General features: G+C 39.8%; 1 protein-coding gene across 7 annotated transcripts in view; it reads right to left on the bottom strand.

Moving 5' to 3' along the window:
- FAF1 (Fas associated factor 1) overlaps positions 1–18105 on the bottom strand; it is a 372784-nt gene that overhangs the window by 41331 nt on the left and 313348 nt on the right. The window lies entirely within an intron of this gene.

Consider the following 18105-nt stretch of genomic DNA (forward strand, 5'->3'; position numbering starts at 1 on the left):
AAATTAAAAGTTAATTCAACTGTCAGAACTTCTCATTTATTAAATTCTAGAGTATAGTCAATATACATGCACTTAAATTTAATAAATACTCACATCTGTTGGCATTAGACTATAGATGCCCTTTTTGGTCATTTTGTTTAATAGGCTGAATCACAAAGTCACAAATGTTTAGCTATTTTGATGTTAAAAATGGAATTTCATATGGTTTAAATTAATACTTTGTAACTTTTTGTCTCCCCTATTCATTATATGCTCACTCAAGGTTTAGTATATGCTCAGCACTGTCTTAGGTGCTCTAATTCAAGCCTGAACTTCTCCCTAAAGTCTCATACACCTTATAGCTTCAATGATTCAATTAATTTCACAATCACTTGTATGAACAGTAATATTTCATTAATTCCAAATCTTTCAAGTAAAAAAATAGGAAGATTTAGATGTTGAAGCTAATTGCTATACTATCTAAAATGAAAAAGTATCCTAGGGAAAATATATGTTGGAACAAAATATAAGGAATAATGATTAACCTAACTGAGACCACACAGGCTGTAAAGCAGTCAAAATAATTTACATGTCATATAATATTACACATGAATAAAATGGGTTTTAAAAACTTCTACTTGGAAGCTGGTACTTATTCATTAGTATTTATATTTTAAAGAAACAGAAACATATTCCTTTAAATGTATCTTCACTAATTCAACTGGGTAGTTCCCACTTTGGTCTATACGCTACAGCTTTACTATGACCAGGTACAATAAGCCTGATAGGACATATTTTATATATATTTTTATATTTGCATTTGCCTAACTTATTACTCTCTGAACTCCATCCCCTCACTCAATATACAAGTTTGTACAGAATGGCTATGGCTGATCTATATTTGATATATAATGTCTTCTTTTTTTAAGTCACTGAGGACAGGTAATGGGAGGAATAGCAGACCCCTGTTCAAGTTCTAGTCCTGCCAGAAGCAAGCTGTGTGTTCTTGGGTAAATAATGTCTCCCTTTTCAGTCATTTATTAAAGGATTGAATTTCTAATGATTCTATACTTCTGTGGACAAGTCTATTTTTCCAAATTTAGATATAACTAATATAATCAACAACTTATGGGGTAATCTTATCCTTTTATATTTCAGATGATAAAATATTTACTGTCTTTAAAAATTTTAATTTCCTTTCCTGATCCTACTCCTCCAAATTAATGCAGGTTTTTCTCATTCTGTACATTCCCTTTAAAACATTTGTTACAATTGCATTCATTATAATATAATTTTTTATTTAATGTGAGATTCTCCGATGACACTGAAAGCATCATAAAGGCAGGGACCGTGTCTATATTTTACATCTCTGTATTCCAAGTATTTCACACAGTGCCTAGATTTTTGGAGGTGTTTAATAAGCACCTGTTGAATAAATGCGTTGTCTTTCGAGGCATAAAATATTTATTGTCTGCAGTAAAAATTAAGGAGGAAAAAGATATAGCTCATCCATAAAGCAGCCCCATCTGAGTCCATGACATTGACTGGCCGGGCAGAGATGACCTGTTATGACACTATGTACACAACAAAGGAAGCTTCCCAAAGTCACCATAGTTGGAGCCCTGTGAGCGCAAATACAGTTTATAATAAAAGCATTCTAAGTAAACAGCTCTGTTTTAAAACAGACTTGCAGATATGAAAGAACATTAAATACAGGGATCCCTGCCACAAAATGTGGCACCTACTGGGAAAGGACTTCCTGAACTGGCTAACGTGCTTCCTTCCCTTCTCCCCTAATTCCCTTCCATTTATCTTCCCTCCCTTCCCTCTGACAAATATTCATTAAGCACCAATTATATACTAGGCATCACACTAGCACTGGGGCTGTATAAGCAGGCCATAGTTTAATAGGAGAAGACATGGTTAATAATGCTTGGACCACCTTCATCATTATTTTATGGAATCAAATGATTTATTGTGAAGAGCCCAGTGTTCAAGTTTTACATTATTTCCCTTTTGTTTCTTAAATAATGTGGCTCTCTCCACCTGAAAGACTTCCTGCTCCATCAGCTTTACACTCAAAATCCTACCAACTTTTCATTTACCTTTAGAAATACAAGAGACCAACATGTCCAAAGAGCCACTGTCAGGGGTGGGCAAACTTTTTGACTCGAGGGCCACAATGGGTTCTTAAACTGGACCGGAGGGCCGGAACAAAAGCATGGATGGAGTATTTGTGTGAACTAATATAAATTCAAAGTAAACATCATTACATAAAAGGGTATGGTCTCTTTTTTTTTTTAGTTTTATTCATTTCAGACGGGCCGGATCCGGCCCGCGGGCCGTAGTTTGCCCACGGCTGGTATAGATGAAGAAAATGAAACCATATGAGGGTAAGTGATTTACACAAGACCACCTGTTAGTCAGTGGCAGGGTTTATACCTGAATCCAAGTCTTCTGACAGTTTCCTGCCCCCACCGCCTTCCTCCTTCCCTACAATCCAATGTTTTTACCCTTGCCTCTGATCATCCCAGACAGAAGGGCTGGCTCCGGATGAATTTTCCTAAACTTATCATATTTATAGTTTTTTATGTGTTGGATGTTGCTTGTGAATGGCTATTATTTTTTTCTTTTCCGTCTTTTGTTTTGAGAGAGACACATCGATGTGAGAGAGACACATCGATTGGTTGCCTCTTGCATGCTCCCCGACCAGGGCTGGGATCCAGCCTGCAATGGAGGTACATACCCTTAACTGGAATTGAACCCAGGACCCTTCAGTCCTTGGGCTGACATTCTATCCACTGAGCCAACCAGCCGGGGCTCTTCTTTTCTGTCTTGTCCCTCCAACTGTCCTGTTCACAGTCATCTCTAACTTCTGGATTTAGAGAACACTGCTTGAATGCTATCCCTGCATTATCCTATATGATTAGATTTTTAAGAAAACCCCAGGTATTGTGATTAACATTTCATGTCTAACTGTGTTCCCATAACTTGTAAATGTGCCTCCTGGAACTTCTCCTGTGTCCTACAAAGAATGTCCTTATGAAGGATCCCCTTGCTAAATCTGAGAGGACACATCAGACAAACTGACTAGAAACACACATTGATTATGTAGAGGTAGAACAGCTGGATAATCAGGTTCAGGAATGGGTCTCCCTCGGGTGCTGCCTGGGCTCTGGCTTGGCTGCCTGATATGAAAACACCCTTTGTCACACTAAAGTGAGAAGCTGGACTGCTTGGAACTAATAGCCTCCACTGGAGCCTTTCATCTGTAGCATAACTGTCACTGCTCTTACACAGCTTTGTACTCACTAGTTTGTATATTTAACTTACTGCTCCCTCCCTGACCTGTAAGATCTCATAGGGAAGAACTCTGTATTCTCCTATAACATCTAGGATACTATATTACATATGACAGGCATTCATTAGATATTTGGTAGATGAAATAGTGGTATTATCAGTGTTCAACAGTTACACATCTGAAGTTCCGAGTATTCTGCAGACTAGCAATTTTTATGTGAGTATATTTCTTTTTTAAAAAAACATATTTTTATTTATTTCAGAGAGGTAGGGAGAGGGAGAGAGAGAAACATCAATGACAAGAATCATTGAAGGGCTGCCTCCTGCATGCCTCCTTAATGGAGATCAAGCCCAAAACCTGGGGATGTTCCCTAACCGGGAATCAAACTGTGACCTCCTGGTTCATAGGTTGATGCTCAACCACTGAGCCACACCGGCCAGTCTATGTGAGTATATTTCTTATTCTGAGCATTATATGACTTGTTAAGAGTGCTGGAATTAGAACTCAAACCTAGTCTTTCTTCCCCTAAAAGCCTATGTTTTCTCTCTCTCCCCATGGTGCCACACTACGTGGTTCAGTATAGTTCTGTATCTCTGAAAAAGTAGCCACTGAATCAGATTTTACTACAACTCATTAAAAAAAGTGACATTTTGTAAGTTTTCAAATGATTCCTAAATGAGGAACTTAACCAGAAATGAAATTTAGGTGTAACTTGTTACTCCTCAGTAGTGTTTAAAATTAGTAATCATAAGAAAAATAAAATTAGTAATCATCAGTTAATTCCCAAAAGATTAATGCGAAGGTTCTGGATTATCAAATTGAAGTAGGCTATGGTGGTTAGGCTTGTTTCAAATTCTTACCAAATGCATACACAAATATACACATACATATATACATATGGCATTTATATGTTCTTCTGAATACCCAGGTTAGAATATACATTATTTATTAAGGGCTCTTTGCCCTTGTAACAGAAAAATGGCCCTGGTATATATCCCTAAAGAGATATAGATCAAGATAACCTGAAATTCTTTCAACAGAAATAGAAAGAGTAGATAAAACACAGCAAAATTATTTAAAAAGCATTACTCAGTATGTGAGAAAGAAAGAAACAAAGAGAAACTTCTAGGTACTAGAAATAAGGAGGAAACTGAAAATTTGAGCTGTAAATGATGAGGTAATATGGAACCTGTTAAGGTAGATTATACATCTTGGTAACCTAGAGGCCCAATTAGAACGAGAAAATTTTATTTTGGTCCCAAGCAAGGTAGGGAGGTGGAAATGTTATCTGTGAGATAACTTTCAGCAATCTAATATCAGTGTAATTGGAATCTGGAAATAGGGTATAAGGGAGAAAGCTTATTTTTAAAAATAATGGCCAAAGTTTTTCAAATTTGATTATAACTATAAAGCCACAGTTCCAAGAATCTAAATGAATAACAGGCAAAAGAAACATGTAAAGCTACAACTAAGGCACATCATAACAAAATTACATAAAATTAATAACAAAAAGAAAAATCTTAAAAGCCATCAGAGAAAAGACAAGACATAATATGTACAGGAGAATAAAATAAGAATGAGTGCAGATTTCTCATCAGAAACTGTTGCAGCATATAAAGGTTGCAGGATATAAAATTGAAATATCAAAAGACAGTGGAGCAATATCTTCAAAGCACTGAAAAAAAAACTTGTCAACTTAGAATTCTATACTTAGTAAAACATCTTTTTTAAAATATATTTTATTGATTTTTTACAGAGAGGAAGGGAGAGGGATAGAGAGTTAGAAACATCGATGAGAAACATTGATCAGCTGCCTCCTGCACACCCCCTACTGGGGATGTGCCTGCAACCAAGGTACATGCCCTTGACCAGAATCGAACCTGGGACCCTTGAGTCCACAGGCTGACGCTCTATCCCAGTGATGGCGAACCTATGACATGCGTGTCAGAGGTGACACGCGAACTCATTTTTTTGGTTGATTTTTCTTTGTTAAATGGCATTTAAATATATAAAATAAATATCAAAAATATAAGTCTTTGCTTTACTATGGTTGCAAATATCAAAAAATTTCTATATGTGACACGGCACCAGAGTTAAGATAGGGTTTTTCAAAATGCTGAAACGCCAAGCTCAAAAGGTTCGCCATCACTGCTCTATCCACTGAGCCAAACCGGTCAGGGCAGTAAAATATCTTTGAAAATTGAAGGTGAAATCAAGACTTTCTCAGATATACAAAAGTGAAAAGAATTAATTGCAAGCATGTGTACTATAGTAAAAGTTAAAGGGCTCAAATGACGTGGCTCAGTGGCTGATCGTCAACCTATGAACCAGGAGGTCACAGTTTGATTCTCAGTCAGAGCACATGCCTGGGTTGGGGACTGGGTTGCCAGTGGGGGGCATGAAGGAGTCAGTCAATCAATGATTCTCTCTCATCATTGATGTCTCAATCTCTCTCTTCCTCTCCCTTTCTCTCTGAAATCAAGAAAAATATATATAAAATAAAAAAAATAAAAGAATTAAAGGAAGTCCTTCTGATATATAAAGAAAATAATATCAGATGGAAATCTGGATCTACACAAAGGAATAAAGAGAACTGTAAATGGGAGTTTAGGTAAATTCATAGACATTTATTTTGTTACTATTTAAATCTCTCTAAGAAACAACTGAGTCTACCCCACTGATGTTTAAGAAACAGAAAAACTCACTCTAAAATTCATATGAAAACTCAAGGGACCCCAAATAGCCAAAAAAAAAAAAAATCTTGAAAAAGAAGAACAAAGTTGGAGGATTCACATATCCTGATTCCCAAATGTACTATGAAGCTATAGTAATCAAAACATTAAGGTACTAACACAAGGACAGATATCTAGACCAATGCAATAAAACAGAGAGCCTATAAATAAACTCTCACATATATGGTAAATTGATTTTTGACAAGGATGAAGAAAGGATAGTGTTTTCAACAAATGGTGTTGGGAAAGCTGGGTATCCAGAGGCAAAATAATGAAGTTCTTTTATACTCACTTTATACCATATTTAATAAGTCAACTCAAAATGGATCAAAGACCTAAAAATTAAGAATTAAAACTACAAAATTCTTGGAGGAAAATCTCCACTTGATGATCTAACTGGAATAGAATTGGAGTTCAGATATTTAAGATTTTATTTCTAAAAATTTCTCAGGCTATAGGATATTCTGATAACCTTTCTACTTTAATTTTTTTGAAGTATCAGAAGAAGACAATTCTCCAAAAAAAGATATACCAATGGCCAACAAACACATCAACAGATGCTCAGCAGTCATTAAGGAAATCATTAGTGAAATGCAATCCAAAACCACAATGAGATGCCATCTCATATCCAAATAATAGCTATTTGTTGATTGCCGGGGTCCAACCCCAGCAGGTCCAGGGGTCCCCAAAGGTGTGGACGGAGTCGGCGAAGAAGGAATGACACGGAGACAGCGTTCAGTTGATCAGCAGCCTAGCCAGGATCTCTAGCCAAGTTCTGGTCTGGATCTCCAGAGAGGTTCTGCTTAGGATCTCCAGCCAGGTTCTGTGTCCATGTTCTCTTGCTAGGTTCTCCAGGTTCTCCAGCCAGGTTCTGTAGCCATGTTCCCTCGCTAGGTTCTGTCTCTAGGTTCTGTGGCCAGTTTCTGTCCAGGATCTTTTGCCACGTTCTCTCCAGCGAAGTTCTTCTGTCTCTAGGTTCTGAGTAGGTTCTGTGTTCTAAGTTCTGTCTTCTAAGTTCTGTCTCTCGCTGTTTTGTTACATCTGTATTTATACCAGTTGATTCAATCCTATCAATCTCTATTACAAAGGTTAGGGCGTTTCTTATCTCCATTCCAGGGAGTAAAGATTATGTAGCTTAAGCATGATTGTTCGTAGTTAAAGTGATTAATTACCCACCTGGCACTTAGTTGAGGGGTTTTATTCCCTCCCTAACTTCAGGGGAAAATCCCTACCTGGGAAAACAATCTTTCTCAGAGAGGAGACCTTGGTTAAAACACATAGTGCCAAGAAGGTGAGCAAACATTTTAAGAACAGTATGCCATATATGCCAGGTCCTTTGGGCCGGCTCCCGGCAGTTGATAGCTATTATTACTGAGAGAGTGAGAGTGAGAGTGAGAGAGAGAGAGAGAAAGAGAGAGAGAGAGAGGATTAGTGCTGGTGAGGATGTAGAGAAATTAGAAACCTTGTACATTGCTGGTTGAAATGTAAATAATATAGAATGTAAGTGATGTAAAAACAGTTGGTGGTTCCTCAAAAAGTTACACAGAGTTACCACAGGACCTAGAAATCCACTTCTAGGTATATACTCAAAAGAAATGAAAACAGAGACTCAAACAGATATTTATATATGAATGTTCACTGCATCATATTCAAAATATCTGAAAGGCGAAAACAATCCAAATGTCCATCAACAGATGAATGGATAAACAACATGTGGTATAACCATACAATGGAATTTTTTCCACCATAAAAAATAAGGAAGTATTGATATATGCTACAATGGGGAGGAATCTAAGCGAAAGAGGCAAGGCACAAAGTCACATATTGTATGAAATATGTAGAATAGGCAAATCCATAGAGACAGAAAATAGAATAGTGGTTGCCAGGGTCTGGCAGGGAGCAGTGGGTTGACTGCTTAATGGGTATGCAGGTGATGAATACATAGCACCTATACCAGCGGTTCTCAACCTGTTGGTTGAGACCCCTTTGGCAGTCGAAGGACCCTTTCACAGGGGTCGCCTAAGACCATCCTGCATATCAGATATTTACATTATGATTCATAACAGTAGCAACATTACAGTTATGAAGTAGCAACGAAAATAATTTTATGGTTGGGTCACAACATGAGGAACTGTATTTAAAGGGCCAGAAGGTTGAGAACCACTGACTAGACAGAGGTAACAGTTGCACAACATTAGGAATGTATAAAATGCCATTGAATTGGACACTTAAAAATGATTAATTTTAGGTTATGTAAATTTCTCCTAAACCCCCCCCCCCAAGTATCAAATTACAGAAGGAAGTCATGTGAGTCACTATCTTGACAACTACAGAGCAAACATTAAGTAACAACAAAGTTCTCTTTAGAAGGAAAAAAGATGAATATTTGTATTTTTCTGTACTTGAAGTATAAATGAAAAGCCTGAAAAGATGTGTTAAAATTGGCATTCAAAAGAAGTGCTGCCTGATAGCATTAGCTCCGTGGTGTACTGCAGCCAGGACATTCATGTTCTAGCCAAACAACTTGGATTCTAGTCTTCATTCCAACCTGATAGCAGAACTCTACAGGGAAAGGTCATGCATGAGCTTCAAACACAGACAGACCTGGTTTGAATTCTAGGTCTGCCAGTTACTTTTTGTGTCCTTGAAGTTTCTTCACCTCTTTCATCACTGATCAATTTTATCTCTAAAATAGGAAAAATGCTTTCTTGCTGGATTATTGGAAGGATGAAATGAAATGATGAATACATATCACCTAGCACAGCATATGGGGCTGCAGTAGGTATTTGATAAATTTTATCCTAATCATCACCACCATCATCATCCTAATAATATTAATCCTCTTCCTTCTAATAACTAGATGTATAGCCTCAGGCCAAAGAGTTGAATTTCTCTGGATTTCTCCTAAAATCTGCCTGGGAGCGTCTGGGGAAAATCACCACTCAATAGCAGAACTTTTCTGGAGGTAAATTGGAATTGTTAGAGGAGGGAAAGCAGAGGAAGGTATGAACAATTATAGGAAACATCTTCCCATTGTTTCCTGATTGACTGCTGCACTCCACCCAAATCACTGTTTATGTACCAGAGCTCTGAGAGGTGTCCCAGGGCCAAAAGTAAGAACATTAGAGGTCTTAAGCACATACTATGCACCATATTTAACTTAGAAGAAAAGTAATGCTGCACTGTAAAATAAGTCTCAGAAGTCTGGCAAAATTCTGATTTTTCTCCTGACTACTTCAATTTTTCTGAAGTATCCAATTTCAAAAAGGTATCTCTTTTTCTCTCTCTTTCTGTTTATTTGGTGAACCTACTCTGCTTATTCCAAAGTAATTCATCTGCCTTTAGATAATCAAATTCTAAGTTGCAGGTTGTGGGGGCTAATTGGAGGAAGGCTCTTTAGTATGAGAGGCTAGGGCAAGCCCCTACGTTTGCTATACTTTTGGGGGACTCAGGCTGTGAGAATTAAATAGAGGAACACATGGTGGAACTGTGCTTTAAAATGTACCAAGGTTCCAGACTGAAATAATTACTTTGTTAATGAAATCAGGAATGACTTAGAAGGCTCACCCACTCTATGGTAACAATGAAACAATGAATTCCTTGGTCCTAGGCCTAATTTATAACTATGGCATTCTGTAAAAAGCTTGTTTTCTTGTTACTCAAAGCTACCATTAACTAAGTATTTGCAAAGGAAAATATAATATTAATGAATAGCCCCCTACCTATATTTTTATCTAAGACTTTTAATCCTTAAAGGTATTACATTTCAAAGTTTACAAAGCCCTTTCACATGTGATACAATAATTAAGTTGGGCAGAAAAGGCCTTTTATCCCCACTTAGAGATGAGGAAACTGAGACTCAGAATGTTAAAATGATTTTCCCATGGTCACACAGCTTGTGAGAAGGCAGGCCACCTGGGACCTCATCTAGAGCTTTCTACCATTTCACTTCTCTTCAACAAGCATGCTCATTGTGTTTTTCCCCTTCTAAATTTTCTTCCTTCCCAACACTATATAGTCCTTGAATCAGTGTAAGAGATAGTCATGGAATGATTTTACTCAATAAAACTGTTTCCGTTTGCTGCAAGGAACATACTATTTTCACTTGTTGCAAGAACTGAATAGGAAAAACAAATATAGGTTTAGGTTATTTCATTACCAATGGACTCTCCAAAGAGAAGAGCAAGATGGTAAGGAATGGATCTGTACCTCTAGCCTTGTATTATCCTGTAGAGTTGTCATTACTAGTATCTATTCACATGGTTACTTCTTTTTTTAGATCCTAAGCAAAAATGAAGAAACTTTTCCTTGTTAACTCTGTATCCTGAGTCCCAAGCAGTGCTTGATACTTTGTAGATCCTTACAATTGAACAGTGGGTGAATATTTGGCTCCAGATATTTGCATGATAAGTTTTTATCTATTAAACTGATTTGCCTGTGAAATCATTAACGAACTATTCAAAAACAGTGAAATAAGGATTATGGCAAACCTAACACTGAACATTCTTTCAGGTTACATACCTGAAAAAAACAGATTTGACACCTGCTATATTAAAGATTGAGCCTAAGTGTTAGACTAACTGGTTATATTTTAAAGTCTATCAAAGGTTTTAAACAGATAAATTTCAAGTTGGTCCACTGTAGGACTATAAAAACAGACAGATGAATTCACAAGTAGCAAGTAATTTCCAAGTCCTGAGACTGTCTTGCTTTGCTAGAATGTAAGTCTCTGGAATTTCCGGTGGAGATGTTTAGAAAAGATTCTTTTTCATCTGGATAGAAATGGTATGTGGAGCGAGTTGAAAAGCTGGATTTAAGACTGGTTTGATAACTTCTTTAGTGGCAATTTCACACGATGGACTAATGTCTCAGTGTCTGCTTTAGAGGAAGTACGCTAGCTTGTGAGAGTTTATATTATGGCTATACCAGTCCAGAGAAAATCTTATTGCCTGGTAACCTAGGATAAAACCTCCACATTTTTCCCCCCCCAAGCATGATGCCTCTGGTTCAGACCCTTGCCAACTCCTGCTTAAGACTATATAGCATTAGTCTCATAATAAGTCTCACAAATTCTGGTCCCTCCCCATAAATTCATTCATTTACACATTTACAAAACATTTATGCATACCTACTCTATGTTAGGTTTTGTGTTAGAACTGGAAACAATAAGATAAGTATGACATAGTTTCCTTTTCTCACTAGATGTAGGCGATAAATGTATAAGCTTGGAAAGGAAGGCAATATGTATGAGGCTCTGTTATGGATTAGTCATTTTACATATGCTGTTTCTTTTCATTTCTACAATACTGCAATAGGATATTATTATTTCCATTTGACACAAGGGAAAACTGAGACTTGAACTTGAGGCTACATAATTTGCCTGTGGTGTATAGCTTGTCAGGAACTGGATCAGGTTTTATATTTAGGTCTATTTCTAAAGCCTATGTCTTTTGCACTAAACCAACGGTTCTCACATTTTAAGATACATAGGAAACACTTGTTATATAGGAAATTTGTGAAAACAGATTATCTAGGCCATCTGCAGGTTCAAATTCAATAATTCTAGCATGGAAGCTCAAAATCTGTATTTTGTAAATGTGTGGTAAATGGACCACACTTCAAAAAGCACTCAAACAGAAAACAAAATAAGAAATAAATTACAGCAACTATCATAAAGACTAGAGGCCAGGTGCACAGAAATTTGTGCAGTTGGGGGGAAGGGGGGGTCCCTCAGCCTGGCCTGTGCCCTCTTGCAGTCTGGGACCCCTCGGGAGATAATGACCTGCTGGCTTAGGCCTGCTCCTGGTAGGGCTCAGAGCAGGGCTGATTGGGGAGTTGGGGCGCCGCCCCTGTCATGCACAGAGCAGGGCGGATCGGGAGGTTGCGATGCCACCCTCAGTCACGCTCAGGGTAGGGCCGATTGGGGGGTTGGGGCACTGCCCCCTGTCACACTCAAGGCAGGGTCGATGTGGAGGTTGCGGCGCCACCCCGTCACACACAGAGAAGGGCAGATCAGGGGGTTGGGGCGCTGCCCCCTGTCACTCACAGAGCAGGGCCCATCAGGGGGGTTGGGGCTCTGTACCCTGTCACACACAGAGCAGGGTCGATCAGGGGGTTGGGGAGCTCCCCCCTGTCACGCACAGAGGAGGGCCCATCAGGGGGTTGGGGAGCTCCCCCCTGTCACTCACAGAGTAGGGCCGATAGGGGAGTTGGGGCACCGCCCCGTCACACACAGAGCAGGGCGGATCAGGGGGTTGGGGCGCCGCACCCTGTCACACTCAGGGCAGGGCCAATCAGGGGGTTGGGGTGCCGCCACTGTCACACTCAGGGCAGAGCCAATGGGGAGGTTATGGCTCTACCCTGTCACACACAGAGCAGGGCCCGTGGGGGTGGGGGGGTTGGGGCACCACACCCTGTCACACACAGAGCCACAGGGCGATCAGGGGCTTGGGGAGCTCCCCCCTATCAGGCACAGAGCAGGGCTGATCAGGGGGTTGGGGTGCCTTCCCCTGTCACGAACAGAGCAGGGCGGATAGGGAGGTTGTGGCCCCGCCCCCTGTCACACACAGAGCCGCAGGGCGATCAGGGGGTTTGGGTGCTACCCCATCACGCTGATCCCGGTGCCGGGAGGTCTCGCGGCTCCGCTGATCCCAGTGCTGGGAGGCATATTACCCTTTTACTATATAGGATAGAGGCCTGGTGCATGGGTGGGGGCCGGCTGGTTTGCCCTGAAGGGTGTCCTGGATCAGGGTGGGGGTCCCCACTGGGGTGCCTGGCCAGTCTGGGTGAGGGGCTGAGGGCTGTTTTCAGGCTGGCGGGTGACTGAAGCTCCCAACCTGTCCTTTTTTTCTTTTTTTTTAAAATTCTGGGCCAGCTTTAGCTCTGAGGCTTGCTTCCAGCTCTGAGGCCTCTGCTGCAGAAAGCAGGTATCTGGTTTGTTTGGGTTCTATAATTGAAACACTGTTTCAACTCCAGCTCTGAGATCCCGGCGAGCTGAAAGCAGGTTTCTGGGGTTTTGTTTAGCTTCTATATTTGTAACAATGTTTCAAACTGCAAGCTCAGAGGCCGGCAAGGCAGGTGGGGAACGTTGGATTCCTCTGTCACTGAAGCAAGCAAGCAAGCCTCCTGTTCGCTTCAAGCTGCCTGGCTGCCGGCCGCCATCTTGGCGGCAGTTAATTTGCATATCGCCCTGATTAGCCAATGGGAAGGGTAGCGGAGGTATGGCTAATTACCATGTTTCTCTTTTATTAGATAGGATAAGAACAAAGTGATTGGCAAGTAGTATAGTCAACAGAATTAATTCCTAAATTACAAATCTAATCATGTCATTTTCTGCTTAAAAGAAGTGAGAGGTACTCAGGTAGGTTAAGGTTTAAACTCTGTATCAGAGCATAGAAGTACCTTCAAGATGTGGCTCTAATGCATATTTTCAACCTCTTCTCTCCTCCCATCCCTCTACCAACACCTCCTTCTTGCCTTATTGAATTACTTCTCATTGCCCACATGTCCCAAGTCTTTTACATCTATATGCCTATCACATTTCCATACTTTTTCAATGCACTTCCTCTTTAATCCAAATGATTACTTCCTATTCATTCTCCCAAACTCAGTTTACATTATTATTATTGAAAATATTTTGTAAGTACGTACTAGATGCTAAGCACCAATGTAAGCACTTACATTTATCAACTGTAACTGAATCCTATTGAATAACTATAATTGAAGAAAGTGAGGCACAAAGAGATGAAAGTTATACAGCTGGTAAGTAGAAGTGCTAGAATTTGAATTCAGGCAATATGACATCATAAGCTCTTAACCATTAACTTTTAGTTGGCTCTCATGAGACAATGAGATACTCTTAAGCAAGGACTCTTCCAGTGATGAGGGCCTACTCCAAATCATAGCTCCCTTCAGATTGCTCCATCCTACTCTCATCTCTTAGTCTTCTGAACTAATTTCCTTCTATTCCATTTGTACATGGACTACATCTCCCTGCTTTGAACCTAATTATTCAATAACTAGTAGCCTGGTGCACGAATTTGTGCACATTGAAAGGAAATTAATTAGAAGAAATATTTTAATATCACTATTTGCCATTTCTCTATAATAGGTGTCAACCAAATTCACGATCCATAATGACAGATCAAAACATACACGTGCAACTGGCACCAGTGAGAGCTTTATATATATAGATAAACTTGCTTAATTAGACCTGCTTTCTGATTTAGCTAAACTTTTTCCAGCCCAGTGAAGCACCCCAACTTCTCTTTAAAGTAACTGTCAGCAACACAGCAGTACTAGTAAATATCAACATGAAGCAGATTATTATTGTGGATCACGCAGGGAAAACTAAGGGTAAAATATTTAACTGCAGCTGTGTTTGACTATATTCTTAGTGAGAAAACCTGGAGTCATTTTCAAGGTCCACCATTTATTACTTTTTTTCAGTTGGGTCAAGTTTCTAAGCTTTCTAAATCTCCATTTTCCGGCTAATAAAAAGAAAATAGGATTCCACCGAGTCTCCTATCTACCTACTCCTAACTACCTACCTCACTTTTGTAAGGATCAAATGAGATGAGGCACGGGAAAATGCTTCACAAACATTTGGTTAAAATATAAAATGTTTGCACCTGGCTATAAAGCAAGTTGTGTTCCTGGGCTGAAGAAACTCCAAGGAGGCTAGTCGTCTCTAGGGAGAGGAAGGTGGGCCTTGCTACATGACGTCATCACCCAGTGCCCACAGCCACCGTTTCCGGGCCGAGCTGGGCTGTGAGCTGTATTTTGCACCATGGGGTTTAGGTTGTGATTTGGTGGGCTGTCACTCTGGGGAGGTGGCAGGGTCTGTGTCCCACTGGGGGGAAGCCAAGTGTTGCTTTGTGGGTGCCAGGTCCGTGGTGCCGTTTCTCTGTAAGTGGCCAGTGCACATCACAGCAGCTCCTGCATTGAGCATCTGCCCCCTGGTGGTCAGTGCACATCATAGCAACCGGTTGGACGGTCAGACACTTAGCATATTAGCCTTTTATATGTGTGTGTGTGTGTGTGTGTGCGCGCACGCGCGTGTATTGCTTCATGTAAGGAGGTTTCATTGTTAGAAATAAGTGGCAAGCTCTCTGATGGTAGAAACTGTGTCACCCAGTGTAGCATGGCACATGGAAGGCACTGAAAGAATTTTTGTTGGCCTGAAATTCAAAGCAAGCATTTTACCACCTAAACTGTGTTCAGTGGTTAAAGAGAAAGCACATAGATGGGGAATGGGTAGTTCTTCCAACATGGAATGAAGGAGTGAGTAGGCAGGTATTTGTTAGACAGTTCCTTCTTTGGTAGAAGGCTGTCATTCTGAGAAGCAAATATGAAAGGGCTGTTAAGTATATGGAGGCTTGTTCTCCAGGGCTGGCTGGTCCTGTCAAAGTGAAATTTTGTAGTTCAGTCTCCTAATAAATAGATAGCTATAGCTATCCATTAAATTATTATTTGGATTAAAAAGCTGCATAGGTTTAACACCCTTCCCAGGTAAGAGATGTTTACAAACACTTTGGGTTGGTTGCAACGCTGAGTAGTTCTATTGTTTGCATGAATAAACTAGTTCAGGACTGCAAAGTATATGTTCTTTGTCACAGTTACCCATGGAATATTCCCAGTGAATAGATTTCACAGGCTATATTGTTTGCATTTTACATAGTTATTCTAATCCATCTTTTCCTCAGGGTAAACTCTTAAAACTGCTAATAAATCAATTATAGACACATGCATATAAGAGTATTATGAAAAACAGAATTTAAGGAAGCATTTTTTTCTAGCAATAATTCATAGGATAACTTTTTTAAAGGAAAATGTGTAAATTGGTACAGTATTGAGGATACTAAAAAAATTAAAAAACCAGAACATATCATCCAGCAAATCCATTTCTGGGTATTTATCTGAAGATAATGAAAACACTACAAATGTGTTGGTTTTAGGGGCAAAGAAATGAATCAATGATGGTTTACCTGGTGAATGGCTATATGTAGGGAGTGGCTCTAGGGTTAAGCCTCGGGCTGACCTGTGGCAGGGCCACAAACAAGTCCTAGCCTGGAGGGCAGAGTTCTCCTAACATAATTAAGCCTGACCTTGTAGCCCTCCCTAATTCTTTCCTAAGTAGCTAATGGGCTGTGGGAGATGCAGGAAGTGTTGCCAAAATAAGAACATTTGTATACATGTTAATCTACCCTTGTTTTAATCAGACTATAAAATAAAGCATCAACTTGCAGGCTGGGTCTTTTGTGTCCTCATCCAGGCAGGGGAGATCCACCGAGCCCCAGCTGTATTCTCTTGTGTCTTTTCTTCAATCCTTCACTGCCCCTCCTCAGGTTCACCCTTGGCCATGCTGGTGTGGCACAGCTATATATCATCCTTCAAGACTCAATGTTTCCTCCTCTAAGAAGTCTTCTTTGTGCCATCTCTGTACTTTGTACTTGTTGCCATTGCTGTATTCTCTTACTATATTGTAATTACCTGTTTGATGGCATGATAGGTAATGGGATAGGGTAACTGGAGTTAAGGCAAATTTGTAACTGGAAGAAAAGTGCCCAAAATTTCTCAGGATCCCCTCAGGAGAAGCATAAAAAATCAGAGAAAAGTAATTTGGAAAGGCAAAGGAAACTTGGTAGAAATACTAATGGTAGGCAATTGAATTTCTTCTCCTGCTATTTTTTCTATATAAATCCTCTGCTTTCTATACACTGGACCAACATAACTTCAACTTCTTCATTCTTTTGCTCATACTTTCTGCACATGTGAATGCTCTTTCCTCTTATCTCTGCATGTATGATTGTTCTGTCCTTTCCAGTACTAGGTCAGATCTTATCTCTTCAGAGAAGTGTCTCCCGATTATAAGGATTACTCTTTCTGAAGTCTTCTAGGTCATATAACAAACTATTTTTTTAAAATATATTTTTATTGATTTCAGAGAGGAAGGAAGAGGGAGAGAGACAGATAGAAACATCCATGATGAGAGAGAATCATGGATTGGCTGCCTCCTGCAAGTCCCCCACTGGGGATTGAGCCCACACCTGGGCATGTGCCCTTGACAGGAATCGAACCTGGGACCTTTCAGTTCACAGGCTGACGCTCTTTTCACTAAGCCAAACTGGCTAGAGCATAACAAACTATTTTTGTAAGAATATACTTTAGCTTTTCCACTGTAGAAAGTAAGTTCCTTATAGAAAAATACTGTCCTTCAGACTTTTTTTTTTAACCTCTCCATAAACAACCAATGGAAGGCTCTCAATCTAGTAGCAAACAAATTCAAGGTAAAGGTGGAATACACATGTAATTTCAGCAACCAAATTCCTTCTTACAGTCATATATTGCCTAGTAGGGGAAAAAATTTTCACGTAGGGTATGACTGTCTCCAAAGATACAGATTTATGTAGTGTAATATTTAGACATGAACAGTGTCTTCAGATTCTTTTTAAAGAATTTGCCTTAAGAAAGTTTCAGTTAACATCTTCCTTAGGTGCCTGTGAGGTTTATGACATTGGGAAGGTCTCAACTGCCACTTGAGAATACTTTAGAACAGGGGTGGGCAAACTTTTTGACTCGAGGGCCACAATGGGTTCTTAAACTGGACCGGAGGGCCGGAACAAAAGCATGGATGGAGTGTTTGTGTGAACTAATATAAATTCAAAATAAACATCATTACATAAAAGGGTATGGTCTTTTTTTTTTTTTAGTTTTATTCATTTCAAATGGGCCGGATCCGGCCCGCAGGCCGTAGTTTGCCGACGGCTGCTTTAGAAGAAGAAGTAGAAGGTTTTGTTTTTTTGTCAATCCTCACCCAAGGATATTTTTCCATTGAATTTTAGAGAGTGGAAGGGAGGAGAAGAGACACAGAAAGAGAAACATGGATGTGAGAGAGACACATTAATTGATTGCCTGCCGCATGGGCCCCCAAGGCTGGGGATTGAGCCTGTAACTGAGGTACGTGCCCTTGACGGGAATCGAACCTGGGACCCTTCAGTCCAAGGGCTGACGCTCTATTTACTGAGCCAAACCGACTAGGGCAGAGGTTTTAATTTTTATTTGGAGAACACTAAGATAGCTACTTTTAAAACA

This window comes from Myotis myotis, unplaced genomic scaffold, assembly GCF_014108235.1.
Source record: "Myotis myotis isolate mMyoMyo1 unplaced genomic scaffold, mMyoMyo1.p scaffold_m19_p_2, whole genome shotgun sequence".
NCBI lineage: Eukaryota > Metazoa > Chordata > Mammalia > Chiroptera > Vespertilionidae > Myotis > Myotis myotis.